At 39.3% G+C, this 13,215-nt stretch overlaps 1 non-coding gene across 1 annotated transcript; it reads right to left on the bottom strand.

The window, feature by feature from the left end:
- Positions 1-12,844: 12,844 nt before the first annotated feature.
- On the bottom strand, positions 12,845-12,917 carry TRNAW-CCA (transfer RNA tryptophan (anticodon CCA)). Its single transcript has one exon. It is a non-coding gene; the product is annotated as a tRNA-Trp (tRNA).
- Between the last annotated feature and the right edge of the window lie 298 nt (positions 12,918-13,215).

The raw sequence follows: 13,215 nt of genomic DNA, 5'->3' as shown, positions 1-13,215 counted from the left end.
CCACTTTATTAGACACTGCCAAAGAGTTTTCCAAGAGGTTGTACCAATTTACACTCTTATCAACAGTGTGTGAGAGTCCCAATTGCTTCACACCCTTCCCAACACTTGCTAATGTCTGGTGGGTGTGTAGTGGTTGCTCATTGTAGTTTTACTTTGCATTTTTCTGATGATTAGTGCAGTAGAGCACCTTTTCATATGTTTATTTTTTACTGTATGCCTTTTTAACCTTTTGGTTATTGCACCATGTTAATATATTATTTATTCCAAAGCAAAATTAAAAAAACAAAACCAAGGTGCGGAGGTGTTACGGCTCCTTTTCACCAGTTAAGGGGGCGAGTAAAGGAGAGACAGAGAGAGAGAGAGAGAGAGAGAAACTCTCTTCAAAGTTCCTTACATCATTGATTCTCAGCATTTGATTGTACACTCCAAGATCCTTCTTCCCGCTTCCCAAGTTGGCAATATCATGGTTGGGACTCCACCGTAGAAAAGCAGAAAGAAAATGTTTACACATACACAGAGAAAAACCCTTACTTTAAAAATTCTTCCTTGGCCTTCATTGAGCAGACTGCTTTTTATAAGTTGTATTGCCCCTTTTGTATTAACTCCTTTCACAAATAAAATTCCTTGTGGGAATCACGTGGGACTGCCCGATGTTCAGCTCCACCCAGCATAATGGGCAATATAACACTAACACCCAATTTCAAGATCAAAGTGCCTTTCATTTAAATGCTGTTGTGTTTGTTGTTGTTTTTAATTAATTTTTGATCCAGAGCAGCTCTGAAATTACCCAAATCCCAAGCAGACATGAGAAAAGTAGTTGGATAATTTGTAAAGTACAAAAAAAAAAAATCCACTTAAGTGCCTGCTGATTCTAAAGTTATCTGTAAAGGAAAGGATAATAGTTTACTTTATATATTAGCCAAGTTAAAGATATGTTTGAGAACTTTGGACTCCAATGTAAAAAGGAGGATTACACAGTATAATTATTTAAAGTACCTTCCCATTGGTCAAGGATTATAACAAAAGATGTTAACCAGCTATACCCCATGTGTACTGATGACATAAAACAAGAGGTAATGGGAGATATGACATAAGCAATTCAGTTTCATGGGAAACAAAGGTGAATTTCTCAATTAAAAAAATTTTTTTTCAGTTTAAAATTGGTGTCTGAGGCTTGGAGGAGTGACATTAGATTCTGAGTGAGAATACCACACTTATGTGAACTTGTAAGTAAATAAAATACGGTTTAAAATCCTGAAAATGTATAATTTTCTCGGGTGAATAAATTTACAAGATATAAAAGTCAAACAAAAATTACAAGTTAATCATATTCTCTAATATGGACTTAGAAAGAGCCTATGTACTGAGAGTGAGATTATGTTTAGACAAAAGACTTACGGACTCACAACAACAGAAACAATCGTGAAAAAAGCTCAGTTTTACCCTGTGCTGGGCACATTAGGTGTAATAACTTGTTTAGCCCTCACACCAGCCCTATGAGGTGGCTGCTATTGCCTTCACTGTTTTGCAGTGGGTGAAATTAAGACATATTTTGGTGACTCAAATCCAAAATTACATGGTTAGTAAGTAATACAGCTGATTCATGAACCCAAATTACATCTCCAAGGCTGCTAGTTTAAAAAAAAAACAAACCTAGAAAAAATTAGTTATCTTTTATCTTAAAAATACTGGTAAATTCTCAGATGCAACAGTAATGTTAATAAAACGATGTTTATATTATAAAAATATGAAGAGATTTTGTCAAATATTAAACAAGTACAGTAACACATTCTATAGAGAAGTAAAGGAGGACAATTAGAAAGGGAAATAATGAACTTATAGAAATTCAGTTTCGAGGGATTTGGAGCTATAAAAAACCCCAAAGGGGAAAAAGACATCAAAGACGAATATATAAGAAAACAAAAAAGTTATGACCAGAAGTGTTTCTTCTCTATGTATGGTAAACAGCTACTAAGCAGAAACTTCTAAGGCTAAGGGGGAAAATGGTTCAAAATTAATACTTTCCTAATTTCAAGTAGGGCAATGTTCCAAAGACAAAAGAAAGCTTCCAATGTTAAAAGATCTCATAGTGTTACTGAACCAAACTTGTGTCCACTCACCCTATGCAGTCAAGCCAATCTACTGACACTGGATTGTGGTGAAGGAAAGTACAGTGTTTATTATAAGGTGCCCAACATAGGGTCAAGCAAGGAGAATAGCCAGCTCATGCTTATAAGACCCAAAGTCCCTGATGGCTTTCAGGGAAGGGTTTTTAAAGACAGTGTGAGGGAGTGTGATCAGCTCATGCACAATTCTGATTGGTTGATGGTGAGGTAACAGAGTGATGTTTTGGGAATCTCAATCATCAACCTGCTGGTTCCAGCCAGTCTGGGGTCTCAGTGCTGGTGGTCAGCATGCAGTTAACTTTTTCCAATTGGTGGCGGTTTTAGTATCTGCAAAACAACTCAAGGATGTAGCTCAGGATATTATCTCTAGCCATTGAGGAGAAACTAAAGGTCCTTGACTTTGTTTTATGGATAAACTATTATTATGTTGTCTTGCTTGACTACTTTCCTTTGTTTCTGCATTTTCTCACTTCTCTAATTAAATTTACCCTAGGGAAGGCCTAGGAGGCTAAAGCTTTTCTGCAAACAGATGCGAGGGACATGGAGCGGTCTGTCCCAGGTAAGGCCCCTCGGGGTTCTGCTTGGTTTCAGTAGTTCATGTTTTCTCTTTATAGACATTAGAAATCCTTTGCCTTTTGGTTGTTTCAAATACTTTAAACCGTGGTTCAGCTAATCATATGAGTAATGAATAATAGTGAGTTTAAAAATGATGGGCTTCCCTGGTGGCGCAGTCGTTGAGAATCTGCCTGCCAATGCAGGGGACATGGGTTCGAGCCCTGGTCTGGGAGGATCCCACATGCCGCAGAGCAACTAAGCCCATGAGCCACAGCTACTGAGCCTGCGCGTCTGGAGCCTGTGCTCTGCAACAAGAGAGGCCGCGACAGTGAGAGGCCCATGCACAGCGATGAAGAGTGGCCCCCGCTCGCCGCAACTAGAGAAAGCCCACGCACAGAAACGAAGACCCAACACAGCCAAATAAAAAAAAAAAATGAAATCACTGGCCTCTTGTCTTCTAAAATGGCCCACACTCTGTGGAGTGTTTCTCCCAGGGTCATTCTTGCCTTTTGAGACGAACCGCATTCTGTCTATGGAATGTGTTTCTCTCTAAATAAATCCACTTCTTCCCTAAAAAAAAATGATACCATCTAGAGTCACCAGCTAAGAACAGGGTATTCAAAATAGCAAAGATTTATCTTGGGAGTTCCCTAGTGGCCTAGTGGTTAGGATTCCAGGCTTTCACTGACGTGGCCTGGGTTCAGTCCCTGGTCGGGGAACTGAGATCTCAAAAGCTGTGCAGCACGGCCAAAAAAGAAAAAAGAAAAGATTTATCTTGATGATGTTAACATAAATAATTTTAGATTAGTTTCTGCCACAATTTTAAAAAGTTATTTGGATTTCTTTTCCTAAATATTAAAACAGAAGATTGCTTGCCTAATTAATTCCCCAAATTCTTCCCCTATTCCACTCAGTTTCACATAGAAACAAAGGAAGTAATTATCTATTGAATTTTATTGAAGATGAGCGTTGAGTTCTCTTATAGCCACTGCCACCCACAAACACGCATGTGTGGGCACACAAGTAGAGTCAGAAAGTATCTGAGAGGGAAAATGTACAATACAATTATTTGTCTCTTCTGTCCACTCTCAATTAAAAGAGAAAAATAGACATGGAATATTGGATGAAGAAAAAAGTTTTTTGGACCTAAGATATTCTGTTCATTTATGTGCTTTGTTTTTTTTGTTGTTGTTAGTAATTTTTTATTTTTTTAATATGTGCTTTGTTATAGATTACTTTCCTCTTTACTAATTAAAAAAAAAGCTGGAGAATATTTAAGACCTTGTTAGCTAAATAAGAAACCTTAACCATCTTGAAGGCAAATTTCCAAGTAAGAGTAAATTTGACTATGCTTTTCTCTTTGTCATAAGCCATAGGGGTCCTTTCTATTGTGCCTCCCTGACATTTAGTATAAGGAATTAAGGACTCATAATATTTTGCTAAAGAACCTGTCTTTACCCACCCTGTGTTAGGCATGTATTAGCTCCAATAGCTTGTAAAACATGTTTTGGAGAATTTCATGATGTCATAAATATGTCTATTGTAGAAAATAGTTCCAGCTCACAAATTGTATATGTTATTAATCACTCAAGTCATGGCAGACTGATAAACCACAAGTAAATAACAGTAGTGCTTCTAATAGGATTTATTCACAATGCCACATCTTGTTCTTGCATATACTTCCCCTTATCCCATTTAGTTTTATTTCTTTCATTTAATCCTAAGTCGGTGTTAACATTATTATGACTATGTAAATGTTGTTCCTAGCTGAGACATATAATATACCATTATTATGCTTCCTTTCATATATGACATTTTGTTTTTCCTGGAGTTATTAATTACTTTGGTTATTTTATTTTATTTTTTTGGCCACGCCCTGCGGCTTGTGGGATCCTAGCTCCCCAACCAGGGTTGAACCCGCACCCTCAGCAGTGAAAGCGCGGAATCCCAACCGCTGGACTGCCAGGGAATTCCTATTTTGGTTATTTAGTTAGTTTGACTGATTTGTTTCCTCGTATTACCTATTACTAATTTTTCTGCCAAACCCCTCCAGAGATGTAAAGCCATACTCCATAAGGTCAAACAAATCAGGTAATCTAGTTTTTGTTTTTGTTTTCTATTTGGAGACATATTTCCCCCTGAAGGTAGAAGTCATTCATCTACGCTTCTACTGTAAGGATTGATTGATCTTTAGGCCTGCTACACAGATGTTTTCCTGGGACTTCACTTTGCCTTTCTTGGATTCCCCTGTCTGCTGGATGTCATTCTGTTTTTGACTATTTGGGTTGTTTCCAATTTTTGGCTATTATGTACTTTTTTTGGGGGGGGGGTATGCGGGCCTCTCACTGTTGTGGCCTCTCCCATTGCGGAGCACAGGCTCCGGATGCGCAGGCTCACTGGCCCAGCCGTTCCGCGGCATGTGGGACCTTCCCGGACCGGGGCACGAACTCGCATCCCCTGCATCGGCAGGCAGACTCTCAACCACTACGCCACCAGGGAAGCCCCTATTATGTACATTTTTGTACATGATTCTTCACATAAGGATTTCTGTTGAGTGTATACCTAAGAGTGGAATTGCTGGGTCATAGGTTGTGCATATGGTGAACTTGTGAAATTGGATGGAAAAAATTCCCGTCTTTATTTTCACTAACCATTAAATGAAATTTAGCATTTCCCTCAATTATGAATGTAGACAACAAACCATAGCAATATTAGCAGTACTTGTGAGTTTGACTAATAGAAATCATAGATCTTTTCCTAGCACATTACAGTTGTTGCACATAACATGAAATACTGTTTTTGCTGATGTCTTCAGTTCCTGAACTTTTCTGGGTTTCTGCAGCACAAACTGGCTTATTTCCTGTTGGCTTTCCCCATGCGTGTACTTAGTCTCATAATTCCTCCATTCAGCTAAGCAAGTTTTATGTCCTTGTGGGTCCATATCTTTTATCCATTATCATTTTAGTGGGATTTCAGAGTGTTGTGGAGATGAAAACATGTTTCCAAAGTGTTCTATATGGCTTTAAATTTAAATCAGATCTGTAGTTATATATCTTTTTTCCAATATTATTTATGTATACCTTTAATCTTTTTAATAGGTCAATATAATTTTTTAAAATTATATTTATTTGTTTTTTAAAATTTATTTTTGGCTGAGTTGGGTCTTTGTTACGGCACTCGGGATCTTTTGTTGCGGTGCATGGGCTTCTCTCTAGTTGTGGCACGCGGGCTTGGTAGTTGCAGCACACGGGCTTAGTTGCCCTGTGGCATGTGGGATCTTAGTTCCCAGACCAGGGATCGAACCTGCATCCCCTGCATTGGGAGGTGGATTCTTAACCTCTGGACCACCAGGGAAGTCCCAGCAGGTCAATCTTGATGGAGGTATGTCTGTTATGTTAGTCTTTTCAAAGAACCAGCTTTTGGTTTTGTTGATGATCTCCACTTTTTGGGGGTGTTTGTTTTATTAATTTTGCTCTTTATTATTATTTTTTCCCTCTATCTTAGGGATGTTCTGCTCTTTCTCTAGCTTCATGAATTGAATGCTTTATGCATTAATTTGGAATATTTTTAGAGGTGCACTTAACACTAAATTTTCTTCATGATTCCATTTTAGATGCCTCTCCTATGTTTTTTATATGTGTTTTATTGTTATTCAGTTTTAACTTTTTCATGATTTTCATTAGGATGTTCTCATTAACTCGTTGGCTATTTAGGGTTGTGTTTTTAGTTTTTAGATGTATGTTTTTGCTGTCTTTTTAGTATTGATTTAAAATTTCAACATGCATGTTTAATTTTTAATGAGTTTAGAGTTGATAGATGGAGTTTCCAGTGCTTTAACTCCAGTCCTTCCAATCACACCATCCACTTTTCTGTTATGGTTGTAAGGTATTTGGGTTTCTTTTTTGGGGGGGGGCTTCATTTTTTTAACCTCCCCTTTTTATATTAACAGTTAGTACATATTTAGATTTTACAAAGTCTTTACTCACCATTTCTTTTTGCTTTGTTCTCCTTTTTTGGGTTCAATTTCCTTCTTGCAAAAATCTTCATTTTAATAGTTATGTCAGTGAGGGTCTGCAAATAAATAGTAAATGCCCACAAGCTTTATATATCTAAAAATGCTTTTATTTCTCTTTCATTCTCAAATGAAAATTTAGCTGGATACATTTAACCAAGTACCTCACCTTTGCTCCAATGTCACATTCTTAATGAGGTGACCCTGACAAACCTTTAATAACTTTCAAACCATTTCCTGCCCCAGGCAGTATCAATTCCCTTACTTGTTTTTGCCTATTACATAATTCATCTATTTGTTTATTGCTTATTTCCTATCTCTCCCCACTAGAATGTCAATTCTATGAGGGCATGGATTTCTGTCTATTTCATTCACTATGTATCCCAAGCCTTTAGAAAAATACCTGGCAAGCAGAAGGTGCAGAGTTTTTAAAAAATAAATTCATTGCACTTGCTGAGTTTGTTGAATGAATATAGAATTCCTGATTGACTTATTTTCTTCAGCACTTTGAAGATATTATTTTATCACCTTATTCTATCATCTCTGGTATCTTTTTTTTTTGAGAAGTCTGTAGTTATTCTTCTTTTGTTACTTTTTGGGTACTCTACCTCTCTTATCTTTTAAGATTTTCTCTCTGTTTTTGATGCTCTGCAATTTTACTACAACATGTCAGATGTGGATTTGTTATTATTTATCTTGCTAAGTACTTAAGGTTGCTCCTTTACCTTGAAGATTTACTTTATTTCTAAAAATTTCTCAATTGTTATCTCTTCAAATATTGTCTGTTTCCCATTCTCTCCTTCTTGACTCCCTATTAGATGTGTGTTAGAATGTCTCATTCCCCCTACCATGTAACCAGGTTTTCCTTTTCTTTTTCATTGTTTTGCTGTGTTGGGTTCCAGGTCATTTCTTCATATGTGTATTCCAATTCAGTGATTCTTTCCTTGGCTGTGTCTAGTCCATAATTTTTAAACTTTGTTTAAAATTTAATGACATTTTTCTAGTTGTTACAACCAGGAGAGTGCTACTGGCATCTAGTGAGTAGAAAACAGATATGCTGATAAAATTTCTATTTGTATATTTTTCAAATCCATCTTTTTTAATGCTTTAACATGTTTGTTTTATGGTTCTTATTCCTTCCTTTTTCCAAAAGCTCTTTGGGATTGCTCTATTATCTCTAGTTCCTTAGATGTAAATTATCCCATTTGTTGCCTATTGTGACTCCTCCCTCAAGGCAGTTAATTTCCTGATATGGTCTGTAATCTTAGCTGTAAGCCCTTCTTCATTGGGCTTGCTCTCTGTAGAAGTCCCATGTACCTGTGTATGACAATGTCCTTACAGAGAAAGTTTGTGTTTGCCTTTACTGGGTCCCTTGATTCCCACCAGTTCAGATCTGTTTTACTGTTGTTTTTGTTGTTACTATTGTTTGTTTCTCAGTTTGAGGGACCCTGCACTTTGCAGGTGTGAAAAATTTAAACCCTACTCCCAAGCATCTCTGGGCCTGATGCATCCTTGATGTTGCACCCACTTTTGCATTTGTTTACTCTTGTGCAAACTACCTCATGCCTCCTGGGATTCTGTTTCGCTCTTCTGCTTCAATCCAGTCTTGTCTGTTTTGGGTATTCCCAACTCAATTATTTAGGATTAAGTTTAACACTGTTTTAAACAAGATAAAAGTTTATTTCTTTCTGCTATAAATGAAGTCAGAAGGCATGAAGTCCAAGGTGGGTATGGTGGCTTGATGTTCATGAGGGACACAGGCATGTTCTCTATTGTTGCTCTACCATCCTTAGCATGAGGCTTCTGCTTCATAGTTCAAAATAGCTGCTTGAAAACAAAAAACAAAAAAACCTAAAAACAAAAACCCAAACAAAAAAACCCCCAAAATAGCTGCTTGAGCTCCAGCCACTTCATCTGCATTCTAGCCAAAAGGAAGGAGGAAGGCACAAACAGCATGCCCCCCTCTTTTAAAAGACACATACCACTTTCACTTACATCACTTGGCTAGGACTTAGCAAGGGAAGTTGGGAAATGTTTTTACTAGGCAGACATCAGGGCTTCTTTTATTCAAGACAAAAGGAGAGAAAGGATAATGGGGGATAATTAACAGTTTCTATCACACCTATTAAATTATAAACCACCCTAGAATTAGGATTCTGCTTTATACCTTTTATGAAATTCAGTGCTCACAAGGAGCTCAATAAAAATCTCTTAATAATGATGATTAATCCTTTTAGCAAACATTTATTCAGCACCTATTTTTTTCTTTTACCTTTTTTTCATTCAGCATCTATTCTATGCCAGGAACTGTGTTAGGCACTGGAGCTACAAAAAATGAAATTAACACGGGAAACAAAGACTTTACCCAAGAAGTATTGCTTTAAAGCAGGTATTTGAACCATTAACAAAAGTTGTCAGGCAGAGGAGGAGGGGGAAGATATTCCAGGCAAAGGAAATAGTTTATGCAAATTATCAGAGGTATGAAACAGCATGTCATGTTAGGAAATGCTGGCTGTGTGGTATACCTAGACCAGCGGTCTCAACCATGGGCTATTTTCCTAGAAACAGGTGCTAACTTCTCTGCCACCGCGACTTAGTTCCCACCACCCCCAAATTAGGACCCACAATCTGACAAGTTTGATTTTGTTTTATTATCATTAGATAATGTTTATAAAATGCTAGTCACGTGTGTCTCAATAAATAGTAGCAGTTGTATGCTGCAGAGAAGTCAAGGTAAATACTAAAAAATGTAATTTGGAACTGGGTCGTACCTTAGAAAGGTATAAACCTTTTGCTAAGACTGAGTGACCTTAGCAAAAGTCATTACAGTGGAGTGCTGAATTTTTTTTAAAGCCCTTTATTTTTTATTTTTTTGGTCACGCCACACGGCTTGTGGGATCTTAGTTCCCCCAACCAGGGATCAAACCCAGGCCACGGGAGTGAAAGAGCCGAGTCTTAACCACTGGACCTCCAGGTAATTCCCTGGAGTGCTGAATTTATCAGGATAGGTTAGGCTATGTTGCAACTACAGACAATACCAGAAATTTCAATGGTGTAAGATAAGAGTCTCTTTCTCCTTCATCCAAAGTCTGCAGCAGGTCCAGACAACTCCTCAAAACAGCTGCCTTTCTTTTTATGGCTGAGTAATATTCCATTGTATATATGTGCCACATCTTCTGTCATACAGAGTGAAGTAAGCCAGAAAGAGAAAGACAAATACCGTATGCTAACACATATATATGGAATTTAAGGAAAAAAATGTCATGAAGAACCTAGGGGTAAGACAGGAATAAAGACACAGACCTACTAGAGAACGGACTTGAGGATATGGGGAGGGGGAAGGGTAAGCTGTGACAAAGCGAGAGAGTGGCATGGACATATATACACTACCAAACGTAAAATAGATAGCTAGTGGGAAGCAGCCGCATAGCACAGGGAGATCAGCTTGGTTCTTTGTGACTGCCTGGAGGGGTGGGATAGGGAGGGTGGGAGGGAGGGAGATGCAAGAGATATGGGAACATATGTATATGTATAACTGGTTCACTTTGTTATAAAGCAGAAACTAACACACCATTGTAAAGCAATTATACCCCAATAAAGATGTTAAAAAAAAAAAAAAAAAACAGCTGCCTTCCCTGGCTTGACTAAGCAATTGAATATGCTTTGATATGTTAACTTCACCATCTCAACCTGAGGCTTCCAAGTTCACTTGAGCAGAGGAAGAGAGAAACTGGAGAATCACATAGAGGCTTTGTGCACGTATTGCTTCTGCTCACATTTCCTTGGTTAGATCTAGTCATGTGGCACTGTGTAATACAAGAGTATTGGGAAGTGTAGTCTCCCTATGCCCCATAAGGAAGGGAAACAAGATATTGGTCAGCATTAATAATGTCCCTGAGAAATGGTAAAGCCCAAAGAGGGCTTTTTTGGTGAGCTAAAGAGGAAGTGGGAGGAGAGATTGCATTCTTGTAGACAGCATGAGGAGCTCCATGGACCCACTCCCCAGTGAAACTTGTGAAGATTATTAAAAAGCAACAACCATTTACAGTCTCTGGAAATAATCCTAAGAGTATACACCAAATGAAGAAAATATCTATTCAAGAATATCTACTAGGATTCCATAAGAACAGCAAGAGCCTGTGGTATTTGAACCAGGACTGTTCTCTCCCTTCCTTTCCCAGCTCAGTGAGATGGAAGCTCCATTCCAGATGGGTGTAGCCAAGAATACAGGGCTCGCCCTCTGTGCAGCTCCCATAGAGGACTATCTTCCCAGAAGGGGTGGGACATCACCATTTTTCATCCTGCCTCCAGCTAGCTACCTGTTGCTGAGGCTAAGTTCTGGGGTAATGTGGCTGAAAGGTAGGGGTCCCTTCTTTCACCCAGCCCCCTCTGGTGGGACAGAAGCTCTACCTTGAGCATGGTTGGGCTGAAAATACTGGGACCCTGATTACTGTTGCCCAGGCTGGTATGGTGGTTCCACACTGGCAGAGGCAAGCTGAGAAGACCTGAGGCTACCACCCCACCTCTACCTAGCACTTAAGTCCTAAAGTGGGGATGTTGCTCAGAGAGAAGCAACCTCGCCCCTCAATCCCATAGTCTTGGCTTGGAGATTTTTCTTTGGGGGAGAAGGTTACAAAACAGTCCATAATCTCTTCCCAAAGGAACTGACTTCATCAGCAACACAGAATAGGAAGTTCGAGCTTAAGGGTATTCTCAAAAACAGTGGAGGTAGTGGCCTTTGGGAGGAGTTTGGTAGGTTCAGTGGAGATATATAAACTAAACTGTAGGCCACCTCATCTACAAGAGAGAACTGGGTAAGGAGATGGCTGGGAGGAGCCCTCCTAGGCTCAGAACAACTCTCAAACATTGATCTCAGGAACTGTTCCTCCAAAGGAGCTCTAGGGACTTCCCTGGCTGTCCAGTGGTTAAGACTCCATGTTTCCAGTGCAGGGGGTGTGGGTTTAATACCTGGTCAGGGATCTAAGATCCCACATGAAGCATGGCCAAAAAACAAAAACAAACAAAAAACAAAGGAGGGGCTTCCTTGGTGGCGCAGTGGTTGAGAGTCCGCCTGCCAATGCAGGGGACACGGGTTCGTGTCCCGGTCCGAGAAGATCCCACATGCCGCAGAGCGGCTAGGCCCGTGAGCCATGGTCGCTGAGCCTGCGCGTCCGGAGCCTGTGCTCCGCAAGGGGAGAGGCCACAGCAGTGACAGGCCCACGTACCGCAAAAAAAACAAAGGAGCTCTAATTTGTATGCTGCAGAGAAGTAAGGTAAATACTGAAAAATGTAATTTGGACAGTAGAGCAATTTATGCCCCAGGGTGTTGTTGAAGACAATAGAACAATCATTTTGCAAACAGAGTTTAACAGCTGGGCACTGTCAGGAAAAGAGACAAAGAAAAACCTGTCAAAACCACTGTCATCTTGGGAGACTAAGGGTTCACCCAAGGCCGCACCCCTTGAGGACCAACATCAGAGGATTAACACTGGGGGGTGGGGGGACAGCAGGGATAGACTTCAGTAATGATCCAGCCATTCACTAAGCAAGTAACAATAATAAGCCCAGAGTGGTGGCTGGGGGGCCTCCACCCATAGTTAGTATATTACCTAAAACATTCAGTTTCCAAAGGAAATATATTATGGGATATACAAAGAAACAGGAAAGTATTACCCATACACTATAGGGTGGTGGGGAGAAGCAGGTAGCAAAAACTTCCTGTGAGAGTAACCAGATGTCAGAGTTAACAAAGGCTTCAGAGTAGCCATTATAAATACATTCAAAGAACTAAAGGAAACCATGATTAAAGAAATAAAGTATGAGACAATGTATCAAATAGAGAATTCAATAAATATAAATTATATATAAAAAAGAACTGGAAATTCTGGAGTTGAAAAGTACAGTAACTGAAAAGAAAAACTCACTAGAGGGTCTTATATTACCTTATTAGGGCTGCCATAACAAAATACCACAGACTGGGTGGCGTAAACAGCAGGTATTTATATTCTCACAGTTCTGGAGGCTAGAATTCCAAGATCAAGGTGTCAGCAGGTTTGGTTCTTTCTTCCTTCCTTCCTTCCATTTATTTATCTAGCTGTGCTGGGTCTTGGTTACGGCATGTGGGCTCTTAGTTGCAGCATGTGGGATCTAGTTCCCTGACCAGGGATCGAACCTGGGCCCCCTGCATTGGGAGCGTGGAGTCTTAACCACTGGACCACCAGGGAAATCCCCAGGTTTGGTTATTTCTGAGCCCTCTCTCCTTGGCTTGCAGATGGCTATCTTTAACTGTGTTCTCACATGGTCATTCCTCTGTGTCCATGTGCCCCTGTTGTTTCTTTTTGTATCCAAATTTCCTCTTCTCATAAGGATACTGCTCAATGGTAAGTAGACTTATCATGGTGATCATTTTGAAATGTATATAAATATGGAATCACTATGTTGTATACCAGCGACTAACATAGTGTTGTAGGTCAATTATACTTCAAAAACAAACAAATTCATAGAAAAAGAGATCAGATTTGT

The sequence above is a fragment of the Pseudorca crassidens genome, chromosome X (assembly GCF_039906515.1).
Source record: "Pseudorca crassidens isolate mPseCra1 chromosome X, mPseCra1.hap1, whole genome shotgun sequence".
NCBI classification, from domain to species: domain Eukaryota; kingdom Metazoa; phylum Chordata; class Mammalia; order Artiodactyla; family Delphinidae; genus Pseudorca; species Pseudorca crassidens.
The sequence above is the reverse complement of the archived record's forward strand: the minus strand, read 5'-3'. Positions and strand labels throughout refer to the sequence as shown.